Source organism: Dermacentor albipictus, chromosome 8 (assembly GCF_038994185.2).
Source record: "Dermacentor albipictus isolate Rhodes 1998 colony chromosome 8, USDA_Dalb.pri_finalv2, whole genome shotgun sequence".
NCBI classification, from domain to species: domain Eukaryota; kingdom Metazoa; phylum Arthropoda; class Arachnida; order Ixodida; family Ixodidae; genus Dermacentor; species Dermacentor albipictus.
In genome coordinates, this window is record NC_091828.1 from 88,989,264 (window position 1) to 89,010,706 (window position 21,443).

General features: G+C 47.3%; 1 long non-coding RNA gene across 1 annotated transcript; it reads right to left on the reverse strand.

The window, feature by feature from the left end:
* Positions 1-1,339: 1,339 nt before the first annotated feature.
* Positions 1,340-4,348, reverse strand: LOC139048485 (uncharacterized). The gene is made up of 3 exons (XR_011507735.1): positions 3,880-4,348; positions 2,257-2,466; positions 1,340-1,437 (listed from the first exon to the last, which is right to left on the reverse strand). It is a non-coding gene; the product is annotated as an uncharacterized lncRNA (long non-coding RNA).
* Between the last annotated feature and the right edge of the window lie 17,095 nt (positions 4,349-21,443).

Genomic DNA, 21,443 nt, shown 5'->3' on the forward strand with positions numbered 1-21,443 from the left:
GGCGAAGGTGGGCAGAAATATCGCAGTTCCAACGAAAAGGCGAAGCACCGATTGCAATAGCAAATTAGTATATAGCTGGACGAAATAAGGATAGTGGGGTTATCTGCTGCATGAACTAGTAATCCTTCCCTTACTAACTAAATTAACAATGGTAGAATATGTAAGCGTGACTCAACGAGCACGTAGAAAGACACAGACACACGGAGACAGCACTGTCTTTGTATGTCTGCTTCTTTCTACGTCCTTGTTGAGTCGCGCTTACACATTCTATCGTGGTTTCAGACCAACTAGCCCGCCAACGTGGTTTAACTAAATTAACCAGAACGGTGTCACGTGCGCACAGGTAAACATGAACATGCACAGCTCTATGACAGCGGAAACCGTCTGTGAAAACACTGGGGTTAGGAACCGCGGCAGAAACCGTGAGCCCATTCCCCTCCGTGCATCTGTCGCTTCAACGCGTACGAAATGTCGAAAGCAGAGCGCATACAAAGCTACTGGCACCACGCGCACTCTGCAACCATCGCAGATCGCTTTGAAGATGGGGCCTGTGCGGGTACGTACTTTAGGGACGTCGCAGACCGCTTTCTAGACACACGAGCGCCGGCAACGAGTCCCTGTAGACGAGAACACGATAGTCTGGAATCGGATGAGCTGAGCTCACACTCCGAAACCGAGCGACCGGCCGCCATCTTCCCTGAGCTGACAAGACGCGGTTCGCGCCCTTACAAAAAATTTTAGTAACATTTTATAAACCGTCTTTATACAAATGTTACTAAAACCTATCGACATTCTATAAAACGTCTTTAGACACCGTAACAACTTCCTAGTAACCTCCTGCCGACTATTGGCCACCGATATTGAATTGAAAGTATAGATATAAAATGTCGATAGAATTCTTACCGACTGCTTATTATCTTATGTCGTTAGAAAGTGTCAACTGTGAAGCGACTATTTATTGACCACCTTTATACATCCTAACTACTTGCTAGTAACATCCTGTCGACTATTCGCCACAGATAGTTGACAGGATATTACTAGATAGTCGTTAGGATGTATAAAGGTGGTTAATAAATAGTCGCTTCACAGTTTTTAGAAAGTACATAAAAATTTTATCCAGAGGTAATTACTTTTGCAATTATATATTGCAAAAGTAAGCTTTGATTATCTCTGAATAAAATTTTTATTTGCTTCCTAAAAACTGTGCAATGACTATTTATTAACCACCTTTATATATCCTAACGACTTGCTAGTAACATCCTGTCAACTATCTGTCTTTGGCGAATAGTGATTGCCAAGTGGCTAGGTGTGGCATGCAACAGAAGAAGACGGGTTTCCATTTGTGCTTGAACACATCCATTTAATATCCCCGGGCTAGTAAGGGGGACGAGTTCTCCAGCTGCCCTGGAAGTAGGCTGAAATGTTGCGTTGTGTAGTCTAGAAACGAGAAGAAAAAAGGCAATATATTAGTTTTGCTACAGTGACATGAGACAAGAAATGCCATGAGAAGTGCACAAGAGACAAGCTTTCAATCCTGTGAGCTATAAACATCTCCAGCTGTTTTGTGCAAAACCCTAAAAATGCATGAAATGACTGAATTCGTGCATTAAAGCTGGGAGCGTGATGGATGTGCATAACACCAACAGATGCACGACACATAAACTCTATCGTACCAATTGTCATCTACAAACAAAACCTGTAAATCAACTTCAGTTTAATGAACTTCGATATTCGTATTGAGACTAGTACATGGAAGTTTCATGTGTGAATTATCTTAGGAAAGGCAAGGTGTCAGTCATAACTATGCTGCAGCTTTGCTTGGGCACAGGTACATAGAAGAGTTGATTTTTATGTTGCACTTAAGAAACACGAAATGATACAAGCAACATGTAAGCAGTTGAACAGGCATTACGGACGTTCTACAGCAAGATTACAAAATGCCTTTGTTGTGCAGCCAGACATTGTCAAAGTGAGCTTGTTACTAAACATGTTAGCTTTCCACAAGACAGGATATTATATTATCAGTGCATTCACATGACCAGGGCCTCTATCACAAAAATACACATGCCAACAGTAATGACAATTTTCTAGTTATGGTGGCGAAGCTTGCATTATAATATGCTATTATAATCAGGTTAATAGCTATTTTAGCAGGAAAGAAAGGAGTATACCCTAAGATAGCATTGAAATTAGCATGAAAGGAGTTTTGTTGAAAACTGCACAAAGAATATTAAGATGCTTCTTTGTGACACATACCTACTATGGTGTTGACCTTCTTGGAATCCAACAGATCCTTCTGTGGAAGGCATTTGACAGCCGCCCAAAGAAGGACCTCCCTTCAACGTCTTCTATTGAAAAAGGAGCTTTAAGGAGGCCCTCCGCGAAGTGAAAGCCTGAGTTGTTAGCATCCAGGCACAGCCTCTTCAGCAGGCCCTTTTCAACGTATACACCGTCACCGATGTCTACCTGTGAAAGAATACAACAACCAAAGATTCATTTTATACGCATTTGATCAAGGAATGGTTAGGAAGTAGGGTAAGGTTTGCAAAAACGGAAGTCGCTGCTTCTTGTTGATTCGGTTTAAAGAACAAAGCAGCCTTACGTATACCATACATGCATTGTACTGAGCTGTGTACTTTTACGTAAGACTAGAAAGTATTGGGAACTTCAATGCGAAAGAAAGACATGCATCTGCCTAGAACTAAGCAAATGTGTGCCACCCCTTGACACAGAGTGAGATCTGGTGCTGTTTTAGTGATTAGCAGACATTGAAAGCTTCAAGCCTCATCGAGTATAGGGCCAAGCTGTGCTCGATTAGTGGCGCACAAGTGCTCAAGAACTATCAAACAAGATGCAATTGTCTTCAAATACAATTCTGACTTCCCCTTGCAGGCATGCACTTTTAAATTTACTGACTGCACTTGGGTGTAAAGATTTTGTCTGACAGAGTGAATAAACAATATACGCAAGCAGCATTTTCATAGTTAGCGTAGTCTTTAATAGGTACTGATACCTTCAATTTAGAAAGCGCTGTATATTGGGCCTCATCAAACTAATTTCACAAAAGGTTTGTCAAGGTAGAAGCATAGAACTTTAGTCATTAGAAGACAGGTGAAAGTAGTTAATTATTGCAATTATTACTGAAAATAAATTTCAGACAGTTCATCCCAATGAGAAATGGATGCAAGCAGTTTGTACATGCCACATAAGCATTTAGATATCAAAAATAGGGATTAGAGAAAACCTTCCCTTAGAGGTTCATTATTACAAGCAGCCATGCCCTCGAGTAAGACATAACTTCTTTTTCTGTAGGCAGAAAGAGGCTCGAGTATTTTATTGACACATATATATGTGCCCATGCATATGTGTCATCTCTGTTGTAAACCTTTTTTTCATGTACATGCAAGGTGTGTTTATAACATCTCATTGTGCACAAAATTTGCGTAATAATTTAAAGACCGCGATTTTGTAGCGATGGTATTCATTTGCGCTATTCGTTAGTAGGCTGACCGACGCCCCGGCCCGTGCTACGTACTGCAGCTGCCGGCCGTTAGCGGTGGGCGAGAAGAGTGATATAGAATTGAGGGGTAAGTATTGCTACAAAATCGCAGTCTTCAAATTATTACGCACTGCCGAACGAACACAAACTTTCAATGTGTTTTCATAATTGTGTGCCCATTCAGGCATAGCAATCAAGGCGGGTAGCAGAATGCAAGTACGCTGTAACATCAGAGGAAGCTTTCGCGAAATTGCTTGCTAAATGTGCACAGCAACATGGCTAACATACGATAGGAAAGCGCTTTGCTCTAGCTAGTTACACAACGCTCATTACGCAAATCATAAGCTTCAAGAATGCGCGCAAGCGCCAAACTTGCTTACCTTTCAAGACTTGGCAAACGCTCCTTCGTCTAACAGGTACAGAAGCACCGACGTTTCTCTGGCGCAAGCACTGTAGAACTGCCGATGAACTCCAGCTCCACAAAAGCACAACCTTCAACAGTCTTCCAAACACTACAATTCGAAGCCCCAGTACCAGACTTTTGACGAGAGCGCCGGCAGACCAGCTCGGCAGAACAGCGCCGGCAGCAGCTCGGCAGAACAAAGGCAGTTCGGACGGGAGCTGTACTAGGGCACTCACTGACGACACTGGTGGATCGCTCGAAACACACGGCGAACTAATGGCGTTACACGAGTCCGGAGGGTTTGGGATGGTCACTGCACACAACAAGCAGCACGTTTTGTCTAGGCACTTCTAAAATTTACCTCAAATACCACCTTAATGCAGGGAGCACTTACGACAACCAACGTGGTGTGTCGACCAAACAAATACTACAGTAGCGCCACTCTGCGGTTTTTTAGAAAAATGTATCTTAAATGAAAAAATTGCGTGTTTTTTCCTAATAACATTTGATAGAGTCTTTTAATAAATTTATTTGGTCCAGAAGTGTGTACTTTGTACTTTGTGATACGAAGTTTAAGGAAATGTATATATAATAAAAACTAAGCGGATGTTGCCTTCAAGATTCGCAATTGCTTCAGGTGCATGCAGGTTGCAAAAGCATGGCCTTCGAGATCAGACTGTCACTCAAAGGAAGCCGTAGTAGGAGGCGGAGAGGCATTTAGGCCCCAATAATTGGGTTTACAGTGCCTAGGTAGGCTTCCTTATTTATAAAGTGTATACGGGGACTTCAGCCGAACCATGAGCGAGCTATACAGACGCACGCGGTACGATTCGGTGTCCGATCCGACGTGCGGCGCTGCATGCTACGGCATGAGCGGCGCGTAAGCTCCGCCCACATCCAACTCCCCAGCTTGAGTTGATATCCACGTCGAGAAACGCAATATAAACAACTCTGCACCACACTGCTTCGCTTTACGCGAAGGCTGTCGATAAACTTATGCCCCTGTGAGTGACAGAACACTTCACGACGGCGCGTTGTCCACTGACGGCTCCGCTAAAGCCAGCGATAGGGCCGGTAGGCATAGCTAGGCGGACGCTGCAGCCGACGGCGCTTGCGATCCAGTCCGAGCTCGTCGAAGAGTGCTTATTTTTGCCAAAACAATGAACACTGTACACTTAGGTCGGCCGTAATTAAATACAATTGGTTTACTCGACGCAGTCGTTGCGAAGGGCAAACGTGCAAGCGGCCTCGCTCAGACGGTCGGTGTGTGATGTCTGCTCGCGAAATGCCCTCGCGTCGCGGCTCCCGATCTCACCAGTAGCTTAGCGCTAGTGTACAAGGCGCTGGTTTGCGTAACAGGCACACGTTCGAGATAATTTTACTGAACTGGTAACTATTTCATGTCAGAAACAAACTGCAGCAGGCAAGGAAAAATTGGAGGACGCTTAAGCTTCGCCTTCAAGAGTGGGACGCGACAGCGTTCCCGTCGACCCGCCAAGGGGTATAAGACAATGCGCTACGGCACAGCGATCACTTACGATGCGCCCCGCATCGGACTTAGCGCCCACCTATCACGCGGTGAGCGTCGAGCAACGCAGCGTTCGCCGCGGCAACGAAACGTGCGCCTGAGCGAAAGAAACGAACCAAAGAACTCGGTGTCTCGGAGGGGAAACGATCTACGCCAGCCAAACGTCGTGATCGGCACGGGCAGAGAGATAGATAGTAATCTAAACCGATAGCACGGCGAAGCGTCGTCAGGGGAGACGGAGTCCCGCGACGCGCCTGGCAGCGGTCCCAATGCGCGCGCGGCGCGCCTCCTGTCGGGGCAGCGCCGTACATTGAGAGGAGGGGGTCTTCTGTGTTTGCCGCAAGATGGCTCTGCGTGTGCGGAAAGCGCAGAAGAAATGCAGCGGAAACGCACTTCGCAACTCGTGTAATTGTGACTTCTGTACGTTACATGTTCATAATTACCGATATACACCGCAGTATAACTTTCCACGGCTCGTTTCGAAGGCAACACCGCATTCACTAGAGGCGCGTTTGCACCGCTTGGAAGGATCGAACTCGTGGCTGAGTGGTAGCGTCTCCGTCTCACACTCCGGAGACCTGGGTTCGATTCCCACCGGGCCAATCTTGGAAGTTGCTTTTTATTTATGAAGCGCCTGCCGTGATTTATCGCTCACGGTCAACGCCGCCGACGCCGACACCGACGCCGACGACACCGGCTTTTCTGCGACACGAGCTCCTTAACGCTATCGCGTTAAAAAGAATAACTGCGAGAAACCGGAAAGCCAGCACCGCCTCCGTGGAGGGAACGTCAGAGAACGTCACATGCCAGCCGCGCTGCCAATGGCTGCGGCCAGACGACGGTGCAGTTGTCGGACACGTCGAACGATGAAAATCTGCCCGGTTTGTCGCACGCCGGACGTCCGATCCGGCGCTTCGGCACGGCAAAACACCTCGATTCGGGCTGCAGTTTCGGCGCGTCAGACGCCGGATCGGACACCAAATCGGACCGTGTGTCTCCCGCTTTAGTTGGCGAACACGAGCCGATCAGCGCGCCGTCTAGTGCGGTGGTGCATGGCCTACGGGCTTCTTTGACACCTACTGAGCACAAATTCATGATCACCGCTCATATACACGCTTCCCATGGCACTAGCTCTCGTGTTTTCGAGAATACGTGCCCACATCTTGAATTGGTGAGACCATATTTTCTCTTAGCGTCCGGTATTAGAAGCATTTTTTTCTATGAACATTCTGCTATCATCTGTTACTAGGAAGTTGATTAAAAATTAGGAAAACAGTTACTGTGCAAAAAAAAACATTTTTTTTAATGCAGCCAGTCTTTGCATATTCATTTATAGTTCAGATGCTGTTATATGTTCATTTTTCACTAAATCATTTTTAACAACTTTGTAGTAACCAGTGTTACTAGAAAGTTGATTGCAAATTGTGGAAAGTTACACCTGTCCATGAAACAACACTGTCTTGCACCAGCTATGTTCACTGAATAATTATAACCTTATTGAATAATATTCATGCATGTTTTGTAACTTGGGTTATGTACTTTAAGAACATAATTATTTTTATTACCTTCCTATTGAATCGTGTTTTTAAAAAGTTAAAATAGTGTGTCTTAACTTTCTAGTAACTTTCTTTTTACATACTGAAGTTAGAAAAGAAGTAACCAACTTTCTTTTGACAAACGTTACTAAAACGTAAAAGTCAATAGGATGTTACTAAAGTTGATAGGATGTTGATAAAAGTTCTAAAGAAAGTAAGGAAGCATTTTTGTATGGGCGTGCATGTAGCGTGTGCGTGTTAAGGGGTGTTCAATGTGTAAATACGTCTGTGCCCGCAACATACAAGCACATACCATCCTCGGGGCGTCACTGCGTCATATAGGGATGTGCAAATAGTCAGCGAAAAGAAGCAGATTGAAGAGCAACGTTTGCGACGAATACGATGTACACCCGTGAGCAAAAGTACACGGACCACGGGAGCGCGTGCCAAACTGCATCGACGCGCCGTCTACCGACGCGGTGCCTGCTGTCGAGAGGGCCGCTAGAGCAGCGGTGCGCAGGCGCGTCCCATCATATCTGCTGGCCTGACATGTAGCTTTGCCTGACGTGGTTATGGAGCTCGTAGGCTGAACGTCCACTGGGTGTCGTTTTCTCTGCTCCGTCACATGTGGGCCATTCTTTTACGCAGCGGCTGCGGCTGGGATGGCACGCGCGTCCGCCACGCTTCGCTTTCATGCTTTCTCGTGGAGGGTGGGGGGGTATGGCGCACCGCGCTGCCTTCTCCGACGCCCTTAGACGACTCGCGCAAAATGGCTTTTTGCGGCGTTGTATTAACTGTTCCAATGTTTGCTGCCGCAGGTAGAAGCAACGTTTTGCAATCGGTGTCCGCCGTCGCGTTAAGAATTGGAACTGAGTTGGAAGCGCTACTATGTTCCGCCAGCAGCAGGATGCTAAAAGGAGGAATTAGCGGCACCGTACTGCCTTTATTTCTTCAAAACCTTCAACAAGGATTGAAGGGTTTGCACATGCAGATTACACATGCAGATTACACAAGGTTGGGTTACAGACAGCGGATGGAAGCATCGATAACATTCCAGAAACTTCCGATACACGCAGGCGTATCAGGATTGAAGAAATGCACTCGGTGGTGTCACTACAGACAGCTGCGGCAACGCTGACAAATGCGCGACAATATAAAATCAGGTGCAGCTGTACGTTGCATGCTGCCGTTAAATTTTATTTACAGTTACCACCTTGCGAATCTGGTCGGGTTGACCGACCTGAATCAATGGTCGGGGTGACCACCGACAAACTCCGGTCTTGAGGGCACTTAGGACGAGACAACGGGCTGCTGTTATTTTCAGAGATTATAATTTTCCCATCTCTTCATGATTTCACTACGATGTCATTTTTTGATAGGCGGCGATGACGCCTCGGAGGTGCCGTGGTATCCACTCGCAACGCGATGCCATGAGGATACCCCGACCAGTGATTCAGGTCGGTCATCCCGACCCGATTCGCAAGGGGGCAACTGTAATCAGAAGTTCATGGCAGCGTGCTCCGCAAAGCTGCACCTGATTTTATATTCTCGTGCATGTGTCAGTGTTGCCGCAGCTGTCTGTAGTGACACCCTCGCGTGCATTTCTTGTTCAAGCCTTGTTGAAGGGCTTGAAGAAATAAAGGCAATACGGTGCCACTAATTCCTCCTTTTAGCATCCTGCTGCTGGCGGAGCATAGTAGCGCCTGCAACTCAATTCTACTTCTTAACGCAACGTCGGGCACCGACTGCAAAACCTTGCTTCTAGCTGCGGCAGCAAACGTTGGAACAGTTCGAGATAACACAACGCCGCAGAAAGCCATTTTGCGCGAGTCATCTGAAGGCGCCAGAGAGACGGCAAGGCAGGGCGGGATACCTCCCCCCCCCCCCCCACGAGAAAGAATGAAAGCGAAGCGCGGCGGACGCGCGTGCCATCCCAGCCGCAGCCGCTGCATAAAACAATGTCCCAGATGCGACGGAGCAGAGCAAACGACGCCCAGCGGACGTTTAGTCTATGAACACCATAACCACGTCAGGCAAAGCTACATGTCAGGCCCGCAGACATGATGGGACGCGCATGCGCACCGCTGCTCTAGCGGCCCTCTCGACAGCAGGCACCGCGTCGGTAGACGGCGCGTCGATGCAGTTTGGCACACGCTCCCGTGGTCCGTATACTTTTGCTCATGGGTGTACGTCGGGAGCTGAGGCGCTGCGGCATATTAGGCCGTGCATGCATGTCTCTGTATGCGTGTATCTGTACGTGTCTTTCTGTGTATTTGTCTGTCTACGGACCTCGATTACAAAAAGGCTTGAGGTGGGCTTCGTACAGCGGCTCTCGCCATAGAACTCCGCACCTGATTCACAAGCAAATGCCGCGAAAGTGCTCGCACCGCTACAAAGATCATGGTATTGGTGGCCGCGAAATGTCGCAATACCTTTCAACAAGTATTAAAAACCTCTACGTGTGAAAGCTGGCTTGTGTTGCTTATCGTAAATGCAGGCCAGGAGGAAAGAGTGGCGACGTTTGTTAAAATAGTTTGCACACATTGCACAGTAGATCCGACACGGTTGAACTAATGTTAATTCATTCTTGCGCCATCGCGAGACAAAAAACCGACACATCTGGGCATCCGCGCACCTTCGCTGCGCTTACTCGAACATATGCCGCCTGTTTTCAAGGTGCGCGCCGCGAGATTTTTCCAGGCACTACAACGCAGAGGTAAGTGTATGGCGTACATCAAGGCTTTTACTAGTTCACGACGTATTGTCAGACGTCCAAATGAAAGTAGAATAGCCGCAGAACCAACGTTTCCACGTGCAAAGGTAACGCGGACCTACCCGAACGATCCGCTCCGTCTGCGCTCGTTGCGCTTGCGACAGCCATTGCGATTTGCAGCATAATCTTGCCAAGAAGCTGATGTTCACTAACCAAATTAGTTAGCTAAAATTCGACATCCCGTCCTTCGTGAGAACTTCAAAGAAATGCCAAAGCGCAAACAGCGCAAGCACTGCGCCTACCTGCGGTCGCCTCGCTCGACAGCTCGGATCCGTTAGAGCAGCAGGTGGCGCCACCGCGCTTTGAAAATGGTGCCACTCAATTTTTCTCTTTGTTCTGGTGTATACGGCGCCCACCGAACGCGTCTACTACAACGTCCGCAATTCGCGAGGCCAACGTCGTAGCAGACGCCGCGGTTTCCTCCTCCTGCCTGCACTCTTCTATACGGAGCGGCGGGCGAGGAGGACGTCGAGGCACCGTAGCAGCCGCCAGAGAAGAACGCCCCTCCTCCCTTGCCTCGCCTCCCTGCCTCATGCTCGACACGAGAGGGCACGCGTCTGGGCCGCGTTCCTCGCTCACGCACGCGGGATTGAACAACGTTCGCCTACATTCGCCGGCTCACCGTCACATGTTTTCACTCATACGGAACCTCATGGCGGCGACGTCGAAGGCGACGGCATAAATGTGACTGGAGTGTCCATATGATTGATATCACAATAAGATATGAAAGCTGCTGTGGCCGGGAGCGCAACAAGCAGTCCGGGAACTCTGAATGCAATTGCGGTTGTAAAACACACGGGGAAGAGCCTCGCGATTTGCATGGTGACCACGGGATACACGGAGGCAACCGAAGAAGCCGCGGTAGCCCTAGCACTGGCCGCGGTGCCGAGCGCCTCAATCGGGATCCGCGGCTCGCAGGCGGATATCCGCGGCTTCGCGCGCGGTCGCGTCTCGCGGGAAGCGGACGCATGCCCCAAATTTGTGACGACGGCGACTCGTCATCGCCCTCGCAACCCCAAAATTTTACCGCCTTCTTCTTCTTCTGGACCCCGGCACACACAGATGTCCCGCTCGCGGGCAACGAGGCGGCCCACGCTACGGCTCGAGGTATCACACGCCGAGCTGCCGCAGAATATGTGGCCGCCGCCCCCGTCCCCGAGAGCGGGGCAGCGGATTCGGGGGCGGGGGCGGGGCACGCCTCAGATTTGTCGCCGAAACTGCCTTCCGTGTGTCATCGTACTATGGTTAGTAGGCACGTTTCTGCAATGTCAAACACGTTGTGTCTTTTGATTCAACACATTTTACGACACTTTCACTGTCTACATACATGCCCATGGAAACTTCCGGTGTTGCTCCCTGACGTATCTAGCTAAACGTAGAAAACAAGAAGGGCATTGGCGGCGATATCGGGCAGCTGAAGTGCGCCAATATCAAAGCCGGAATATTGTCAACATTTTTCCTCTGAACATAAAGACAACGTTGCAAGTCAAGGTTGTCTCATTTTATAAGTAAAATGTTACCTATTAGTCATGAGACGTAATGCGCGTGCCTTTTGTCTCAATAGTTAAAAACATAATTTACCTTACCAATGCCAACTTACCAATGCGCTTTCTCAACCAGCGCAGCAGACTGATAAGGCCGGCGACCGGAAGCTTCTTGGGGCCGCACTCTCGCTTCTGTTGTTGAGCATGCGAAACCGCCTTAGATTTCTCTGCTAGAGGGGCGCGTTCACACTGAACAATGCGGTGCGTTGCTTTTGATGCGCCATTTGCTTGGTTGGCTCTTGAAACCCTCGCGTACATCAGTTTCATTATTGCATCCGAGTTGCACACTACTTCTGATGAAGTGTCTCCTCCTCTATCATGTTCAGGTAGGGATGGTAGGTAGGCGAGCTAACGTCGTGTGTTACCAAAGTGGAAGCACTCGGCGACTTTGCCGTGAAGCCGCAAAATCTTGCATTTTTCCGCCTGAAATAGTCCTTGTTGCTATTAGATGCCCATTATTGGACGCTTGAGTAAAAGTACGCGGACAGCTAAAGAATGGCTTTCACGTGCCTGTACTCACGCTTTTATACAGAGTATACCTAGTAGTATTTATTTATGGTAGCTGAGGCAATTCCCATGTTAATTGCGTGGGTTTTCAGAATACCTAGCCGTGAAGAATTCCTAGAAAGCCGGCTCCATTCGCAATGAAGTGCACCGTTCCGACGATTAGACTATCACAAAGAGGTAGACAAACTGCTCTATCCCTAACATGTAAAACGCTAACATAATACTACGCCTTCCCCTATGTTGATTATTTGTACATCTATAATATCTCTACAGACACGGTTACGATCGGTATGTTCTTTCCACGCGCTGACGACGTCACAGTCTGTATACACCGCGTGGAGACCTAGAACACACCTAGGTCAGCTGGTATACCCCCACCAAAAAGAGCAATAGCGCAACGAGTGCCATTTCATACCCTGTTGCTGGGTAGACCGAACTCCGAGAAGAAGAAAGAACTAGAAAAAAATTAAGCCTTCTACCATGGCAAAGGTTTTGTTGATGCGCGAGGGTGAAACGCCATCCCGCTCTTCGTCTGCTATGAATCTCGACGAGCACACGAATTTCTCTGCAGGCGCCAACGGAAAGCAACACCGCCTGCATTTGATTTTTCAAATTGTCTTCCTCTTTCAGATTTAGTTTTCCGCCCACATCGGCTTCTAATTTTTTCTAATTCCCAACATATGTAACACATCTTTCTGAAAACTTATCTTTTTCTCTGCAAGATGGGCGTGCTGGCATTTAATACCGCGCAGCTGTCTTTCTATTTCGGCAAAACATATGTAGGCAGCAAAATGCGGCTTATTCACTGGTTTTATTACCAACCTACCGCACCGCAAGGTATTCAATACACAACACATTAATGTAGAGCTGAGTACTTCAATAGTCATTACAAATGGGCGCATTCGGTACTACGATCATATATACGTAAGACAACTTCCTGCTGTTTTTTGAAACGATAAATCTCTAGCAAAAAATGAAACGATAAATCTCTAGCAAATTATACAGAAAATTTTTGTAGTCTTTTTTGATATCTTGTATAGCGAAGTAAAACCAGATATAAGACCACTTGAACTTCATTAAGATCTGTGACATTGTGAACAAAGCACCAATACTAAATCCCTCGCTAGCATATTGCAGACGTTTCTTAACATTTGTAATACACCTCGCTTGCTCTATCGTCATCATGGCCTAAATGCACGGTTCCAAGTTAATAAAAGCAAACAGCGCTAAGTTTTCTTGTTGTGAAACAGTAAATGCAGGAGTAGCATGCGTCAATCAGCGGTTGATCGTCAGTAGAGTTCGTGCAAGGACAGAGTGATGCACGAAGGTATTATTGAACGCGCAGCTTCGAGACATTGAGACATATTTTCTGAAAGCAACGCAAGTCGGCTGCATTCAGTGAATCAGTGCAACCTGCTCAAGACAATTCTCCTTTGAATGGCGTTAAAGGCCTTCTTCTAATACGCTTGGTGTACATAACGTCATTTCCTTAAAAAGTGCCTATAGGCTCACTTGCGCACGACCTATTTGAAGCCTAGGACACCTGTCATAGTTATGTTACGAGTTTCAACATTGGCTGGAGAACATCCGTTAAGGAAATTTTTCGGTAGGCACAATAAGGAGGCGAAAGCTCTTCAACTTTCTTAAAATGTTTGCTTTCTTTGCTTATTAAGATTATTGGTGACCTTGCCGAAAGAAGATGTCCCCCCTCCCACTTTTACTCTATTGAGATGGGGAAGCTTTAGCTGAGGTGCTCCTATCTAAATACTTCTAAAAGGAGGATTTGTTTGTCTCGCCAACCGCTGCACTAAATCTGACGAGATTTGTTGCACTTAAAGGAAAGACTTAAATTTTGGTTTCGAATTCTTGATTTAGACCCTCCATTTATTAATTAAAATTGCCGAAAGTCGAAAATTTTCCGAAAATAAAACTAACATTTACAAGTGCGTAACTCAGCAAGGAAAAATTGACATCATAATTCTGTGAAATGAATATTTAAACAACTGAACATCTAAAGTGGACAAAATTGATATGTTACACATGAATCTAAAAAATTCAGTATCCTGGAAATACAGCCTTCGCAGAAGCCTTGAACACAACCTAACATATTCACGTAAGACATAAATTTAAGTATCGAATTAGTCCGCTTTAAGTTATCTAATGGATGCAGTTTACAAAACCGCGATATCTCTTCTTGATGCCGAAGTAATAAGTTATAAACTTCGTGCGTCTATTTTTGCCTAACTTTCAAATAGCTTAAAATTGTTTTCACGGAATTCACAATATAAATCGGAATTCCGCATGCAGAAGTCACTATAATTTAACTTTCCCCTTCAAATGCAACAAATTTCATGAAAATCGGTCCAAGGGTTATTTCAGAAAATCGTTCTTGCGTTTTACATTTATTTGAATAGGCCTCGTCTGAGTTGGGCCCGAGCTAAGGGTTCCTCTTAATGAAACACCGAAGTCAAGAGTGCTGAGCAACGCTAGTACTTGAACACCATTATGGAGGTCAGCTCAAGCAGATTCTAGCGTCCCGAGATCAAGGTTTGGTAGCTGTGCGATAATCTTTGAAGAGGAGGGTGCAAGTGTGGGAGCAATGACAGTCTGCAGAAAGGTTACATTGTAGAAGGTTTATGTACACATTGATATATGCCTAAAGATTTTCAAAAGATATGCTAATCAGGAGACTGCCCTCCGAGCTATCCGAATTACAAAGAAAAATATCAGTGAGATTGTTTTTTTACTTTTCAAGCTTTTGGTGCTTTCTTTTTGCAAGTTTTCTCTCACGCCGTTTTTGAGATGCAAATGGCTGTCATTGATGTGCAGCGTAAGACTAGATTAAATCAAGATATTCTTATAGTACACTGCGGTTTAGCTCGTCTTGCAGACCAGCGGACACACCACAGAATTCCGCTACAACACCAACATGGTGCGGAAAATTTTATCCATCTCGTTAGAGGAAGTCCATGCGATAATGGAGCGTCACCTGGCACTGCAATAGTTGGTAGGACTCTGGGCTCGCATGATAGTTCAACTTTTCTAGTAGTTTCCTCGTGCTATTCTTCAGGCTGCACTTTAACTTCGCTGATTGGCGATACCTTTGTGTGTATCATCTTTCAGTTTGTTGACGACGCCTGGGGTTTCTGTTGAGTATATTTCCCGCTTTTGACGTCGCCGCGGTAGTGGAGAAGCTGTAGAGACACATACATCATCAGAACATCTTGTCAGGCTACTTGTCAAATTTTCGCAGACGCTGCGCGTTGTGTCAAGGAACACTATACACACAGGCACACAGGACAAAAACAGCGCCCCGTCTATGTTTGAATGTCATGCGTGACATACGTGCCTTACAACATCGCTTCACGTTTATGAAAACACAACATGAGAAGCCCGCTCATTATGAAATTTATTCTGCACGTGACAAAAATCGGAACTGTTTTCGTAGAATAGAACTGTTAGTCCATGTGGTGAGTTCTCATTATATTTGGTTGTAGAATTTGAAGTAGCGATCACGGTCGCAAAATTTAATAAGCAAATCGCAAGCATTACTGCTGCTATACATTCATGATACATATTTGTGTAGTTTTCTTGATCGGTGAAAGTTTCGATTCATCTTGTTAAGGATTAGGTAATTGATCGTTCTATTTACTTTGGCTCAATATCTTTTGCGAAATGTCAATAAAAGCAAAAGTAACTTCCAATAGTTTAAAACCGCCGGGCTACTGAACATTGTGATTTGAGCTCCAGAAGAATTTCTGCTGCAAAGCGGCAAACCAAGCTTAGGGAGAAGACGGCAATGCGCGGCCAGAACTGTCTTTGTCGTAACGTATCTGTAGCGCCAAGCGCGGCGCCCGTTTTCACGAACGAGAATTCGCTCATTGTCAGCGAAAACTGTGCGGCTTTTTAGTTTAAGCCATAATCGGGAACATCACGCACCGCACGCGAGAAAGCGATAACGAAAGACTGGCACGCACAAGGTTTCTTCGTGCACGTGGAGCAAATTTCGCTGTGTGACGTCACAGGGCACACGGCGCCGGAGCAAACGACAAGGAAAAGGCAGCGCTGGCACCTCTCATGGCACTTGCGCCCTTACCTGTAAAGTGGTTTTTGTGCGAAAACAATGAACTACAGAAGCACAGATATGCAACCACTCATACCTTTGTTTGCTTACTTTCATCTATCCCCCCCCTCCCCCCCCCCCCAATGCCTGCTCTTCCACTGCAACAGTCGGCACAGCCCAGCATCCAGAACGGGGTTGGCGTAGTCCCTTCCTCCGGAGTGGTCCGTGCAGAGGCCGTAGCCGTTACACATCTGCTCCCGCGTCAGCCTTGCTAGGACTCCCAATTTAGCGTCATCTCGTCATATGTGAGTTCTGAGAAATGGGCAAAATGCCCCATGGTCATAATTGGGTAACAATTAACAGCGAAACCAAACGAAGTTAAAGGTACGAATACGCGGCTGAAAAATTCTGCCCTTCTAAACACAGGTTCAAAAGCGAAGCGAACCTATGTCGACACATAGGAAACTCGAACTCATTCTTGAAGATGCAAGCGATGACTGGTACGTATTGTTTTTTCGGGTGCCGTTTTTATGACCATTAAAAAGCGGCAATGTAATAAGAAAAGAACTAGTTCCCGGAACGCTCTCCTGCGTGAACAGTTTGCGCAGGAAGCATTCAAACACTTTCGGCAGGTATGATAAATTGCAGATGTTCTACTCGTGGAAAAAATGAAGAGCAACCGCCAATACATACCGAAACGAAGTTTCCGTCTGGGCGTCAGCTAGTATCAATCGGCGAAGCAGCTTTAGTTTCTTACAACACGGCAGAAAAATTGCGCCACGCCAAACCAAAACAACGATATTCACTTGAAAAGAAGCGCGGAAGGTCTTTCGTTTCATCCTATAGTTGTTTTGACAAGAACAACGTTTGTTTCTTCATAACGATTGCACAAAAAGTGCGCTTACCACACCTCCGCTGGGAAACAGAAACATGACGCCCTCGTGGTGCTACCCGAGCTCCCACGTCACACAGCAGCGCAGCGAGCCTTGCATCCTGAACGAAGTTTTTCCAACATTGCCGAAAAATTCGTAGGCACGGAAAGTTCTAAACTGCAGAGCATACGAAAAAAACGTGCACGAAAAAAATGGCAGCCGAATACTTGAGAGCAAAAGCGCCTCCCCTTGGCGAAGCAAATGAATTGACCATATAAAGTTATAAGACGCCAAAAAAGGAAATAGCCAAAAGCACATTTCTACACACAATTGCATCGCCTTACTTTATTCTTATGTAGTTCGAAAAGATAAGGCCACATATGCAAACGTTATTGCACATTCTTTGGCTACCAGCTTCATGGTGGCGCTGTATTGCCAATACCAAAACTAGCGCCGGTGGAGAAACCATCTCTGCATGAGGAACGCGTTCGTGACTGAACTATGCGACGCGTCGCCTTTATTGCGTCATTTTGCCTTGTTGGCTCCTGAAACGTTCGCTTACGTCAGTTCCATTAGTGCCGGGGATTTGCACACTTTCTTTCTTTCTTTTATGCGAAGCATATTACGAGAGCTCAACCCAGCTCCTCAGGCGCGGCGGTGTCGCCTTCAATACCACGTGACACCGTGACGTCACGACAGAGGAGAAACGGGGCTCCAACTTGCGCCGTCGCTCGCGGCGTCGCCTTCAAGGCTGACCACATGACACCGTGACGTCACGACAGAGCTCCAACTCGTGCCGTCGCTCGCGGCGTCGCGGCGGTATATAAGCAGCTGCGCTTGCCTCTGCTAGACACTCACGAGGTGAGATGCCTCCTGGAGGCAGAGCTGCTCGTTGGAATGAGAAGCGAAGGTTGCGGCGTGCTACAGAGACTGATTTTCTAGGTGGCTTTGGCTCAACTCTTGCAAAGATGGGCTGGGTGGGAATCGAACCAGGGTCTCCGGAGTGTGAGATGGAGACGCTACCACTGAGCCACGAGTACGATGCTTCAAAGCGGTACAAAAGCGCCTCTAGTGAATGCGGTGTTGCCTTAGAAACGAGCTGTTTCTAAGGCTCAGGCGTACGTCGCTTGCTCAGGCGCACATTTCGTTGCCGCGCCGAACACTGCGTTGCTCGACGCTCACCGCGTCCAAAGCGGGGCGCGTAGTCGCTGCGCCGTAGCCCATTCTCTTACACCCCTTGGCGGTTCGATGGGAACGCTGTCGCGTTCCACTCTTGAAGGCGAAGCACAGTAACGCATGAGTTGTTTCTTCGTCTAGCCGAACCAAATATAGCCAAGCAACAGCAGTTCACCAGGCTAAACAGTGGTTCAACAACTAAAATAAAGGCTAGTATGCTTCGCATCCTGGGCTTAACCTTAGCTAAGCCACAGCCATTTTTTGATCAAGCGTCTCCTTCGCAGACGCGTTCGTGCAGGGTTTCAAGGCAAGCTTACGTCGTGCATTACCGAAGTGGAAGCCCTTTGTGACTTTTTTTAAAAGCGCCACCGGCTTGCATTTTGCCGGGCAGAAACACTGCTCGTTGCTATGAAATGCGACTATACAAAGAATGCATAAAAGACACAGATAGCGGAAGAAGTGCCCGGATATCGCTGTCTCTCGTTTTTCACAAGAGAATGACTAATAGTATTTAGTGGGCAGAAGCAGAGGCAATGCCCAGCCTATTTATGGGGGGTGTTCGGGATAACTAGGCGTGAATAAATGCCATGAGTATGGATCTCTTCGCATTTCTTCGACGTTAAGCGTTGGCTTCAAGCCAGTGTCACACCATTTATTTTTTCATTTGCTAATCGGTTTTGTTTAAATCAAATATGATGCAGTACATGTGCTGTACCTATAATGTATTTTTGTTCATACCACAGTTGTGAGCGTGCCTACGGATGAATAAATTTCCTTGTCAGCTACAATACTGATGTGCTATACAACATTATCACAAGCAGATAGACGTACAGGTTCCTTCATCAAAAGTACTTCCACGAAACGCTACTACTACACCTTTCCCTATGTTTATTATTTGTACTTAGGAAGAAATACGAACGAAGTCATATACACACAGTTGCCACCGGTACGTTCTTTTTCCCCCCGCTGACGACGTCACAGGGTTTACACTTCACGGAGACCTAGAACACCCACAGGATGCCCTACACGAGGCTTCAGGATGGTGTGCCCGCATAGGACAGGTGCTCTCATCCACAAAAGCTGCATTCACATTCATCACCGATACACTAGGTTCCCGACATCTCTTGTACACACACTCACCTGAACCTAAATGACTCACCCTAGTGTCGACTATGGACGTTCTCCGAGTCTCACTGGACACTTCCGGCTCTGCGACAGCGCGTGTTGCACATCATCGCATCATGGTCTGCACAAGGGTTGCCACGTCAGCTACGGCTGCGAATCGCTTAGGACATCCGGAGGAAGTCCAAACCCCCACTCCCATCAGCCGAACTAAAGTGAAGCACGTGTTGCAGAAAGCTGGGCTAGTTGGATTTTGTGTAACTGATGAATTTCCAGCCCTTCGGAAGGAACAGAAAGATTCGGAGTAAAAGAGAACAGAACAGGCAAGTCGTTAGTTCTTCCACTGATTTCTTATGAAGACGTTGCAGAAGGAAGACCTACAATCATGGCACGTGCATCAAGCCACTCGTCCCACGTGTAACCATACAATGCCAACCGACAGGGACAACAAGGAAAGAGCTGGAGAAATTACTTGTTTATTTCACTCAAATGTAGCAATCACAAATAAGTGAAGGTGGATGAAGAAAAGATGTGGTTTATCTTTCTTTCATAGGAATCGGTTGAACACGAAAGTGAAGCGTCTCTTCGTAGAAGCTCTTGCATGTTTGTTTCGTGAGCTTATGGTCAGCTGCAGCGAAAGGCGGAGCATTTGCGGGCCGGTGTCCGTGTTACAGGAGAGCTGCCTTGTCGCTTCGGCGAAGGCATGTGCATTGTGGTAAAGCTCCGCAGTGTCTTGGGCAGCCCGTTGAGCCAGGACGAGCTCAGCTTCAGGAATGCTAGTGCCAGAGTTCGCAGCGTGCGCGGCAAACACGCGCAGGCGTCCTGCTTCGCGCTGGCGTGTGTCTCGCCGGACCGAAGCGAGATTCTCCCGTCGACGTAATTGGCTTTCTGTGCCGCTTAGCGCAGCAGTTTCGTTAGGTAATGCCATCGCAGTGCAGAACCAGCTGGCGGCGTTCAAGCACTGCTGACGCTTGTTCAACTGTGGCGTGCCCCATTAACACAGAGTGGCTTCGGCGCGTATGTATTCCATAATTTTAACGTTTCTAACGATCATAGAGTGGCGCGTCCCGCGCAGTTCCTTGCAACACCACCACCCGGATGGCACTCGCCTCTGCGCATGCGCGGCAGCGGCGCCCGGAGGCGAAGATTCAGAAAAAGAATAAACCTGCAGTTGCCGGGAGCGCGACAAGCAGTCCGGAATCTCTGAATGCTGTCGCGCTCCACCCGTAAGGGTGAAGCGTCCTCCGATTTTTTTTACGCGTTCACTCCGACGTCACATCCGCTGCAGGAAGTTCATCCTGGATGCGGCATAAAACACTTTCGTGTTAAAAACAATTGCCCGCAGGTTTGGTGCAAACCCATGTCTCGCCACTACTCCTGCAATCCTCTTTCGAATTTAACTACCGCGGTGCCGGTTTTCCCGCTGTCTTCCTTGGTATTTATACGTATATGTCTACTAGAGTTAACCCTGGGAGTGTTAGCCAGAACCATGTCTCACATCCTTAGTGCGGATGTCGAACATGCTTTCTGCTGCAAGCGTCACGTAGTACGTGAACTTGGTTAACTGACAGACTGGACCATGGCGTCGTACGGGAACGCTGAAAAACGCATCACAGAAATACCAGACTAAAGGTTTGCAACAGGAGCAAGACTTACTTGCAGCCTCCCCCAGCCATTCACGTAAAAGCTGTTCAAGTAAAAGCTGGAAGATGCATCCTGCCCATCACGACGACTGCACAAGCACCGCCAGATGGCGTTCGCCTCTGTACATCGTGAACCATTTTTAAGAAGAACATAGCTAGGACAATTGGCACAATAATCCCAAGAGCTTGGTGGCGCAACCCACCCCTCCTTTTAAAGGATACGCTCACAGCATCCGTCATTTCATCCATCTGCGGCGTCGCCGGCCGTACGGGGGAAAGCAAGAGAACAAAAAGAACCAGAATGCTCGCCTTCGAGCACCACTGGCGCCGGTGGCGACATTGCATAATCTTCTCTACAAAGTTTGAATGGAGCCTTTCGTGTCACCGTGTCTGGAAATTCAATGAACACATACTCGCGTTTAGACTATTTATGCGCTCGCACAATGCTTCGCTGTCTATATTCTATATAGATATACCAAGTGGGTGGATGTGCTGAATTTTTTATTATCCGCTATTCGCCTTGTGCAATGTACCGTTTTAAGAAACTTGGCGGCATTAGACGTCGCATAGACAAAATTTATTTATAAGATATGACCGCACGCACTTGCTAGCTAATAAAAAAAATATTACGCCGCGCCGTTGTTGCCGAAATTATGTGAGTCACCCATTGTACTGTGGCGGGAAGGCGCGTTTCTGCAAGGTCAAACGCGTGGTGTCTTTCCATTCAACACATTTCAGGACCCTCTCGCTATTTGAAACTTAGGCCTCGGAGAGATTC